Consider the following 559-nt stretch of genomic DNA (forward strand, 5'->3'; position numbering starts at 1 on the left):
GAAAAGTAAAAGAACATAAAATAAGTACTTGTTCTGCAGTAATGGGGAACAGGTTGAGGTTTTGGAGATGCTCCATCTTCTGAAACTCTGCTTTCCTACTGTCTTCTTCTTCAAGCACGCAAGGCTCCTTCCATGGCAAGCTGTATGCAAGGGTTTCACCGTTGTCAGTGGCTACCTCCCATCCTCTCAGTGGAAATGTTCAACGCACCCTGTCACGGCACGACTATCCATCTGTCGGTTCTCAATCAGGCCGGAATAGAATCCAGTGATTCTTTTGTGTCTGTCACTAACACCCCGCCCTCAGGAGTTTGAAGCTCGTCACAGTCATTCAATCATTGAATCCTACTCAGAATACCACAGACAAGGTTTAGACCTTCCGGATTCTCATGAATGCCGCCATCAGTTCTAGCTTATACCACGAAGATTCCGATTAAAGAATCCAAGAGATATCTACTTAATCTAAGGTAGAACGGAGGTGGTTGTCAGGCACACGTTCATAGGTAAGAATGATGATGAGTGTCATGGATCATCACATTCATCAAGTTGAAGAACAAGTAAT

Source organism: Arachis duranensis, chromosome 5, assembly GCF_000817695.3.
Source record: "Arachis duranensis cultivar V14167 chromosome 5, aradu.V14167.gnm2.J7QH, whole genome shotgun sequence".
Lineage (NCBI taxonomy): Eukaryota > Viridiplantae > Streptophyta > Magnoliopsida > Fabales > Fabaceae > Arachis > Arachis duranensis.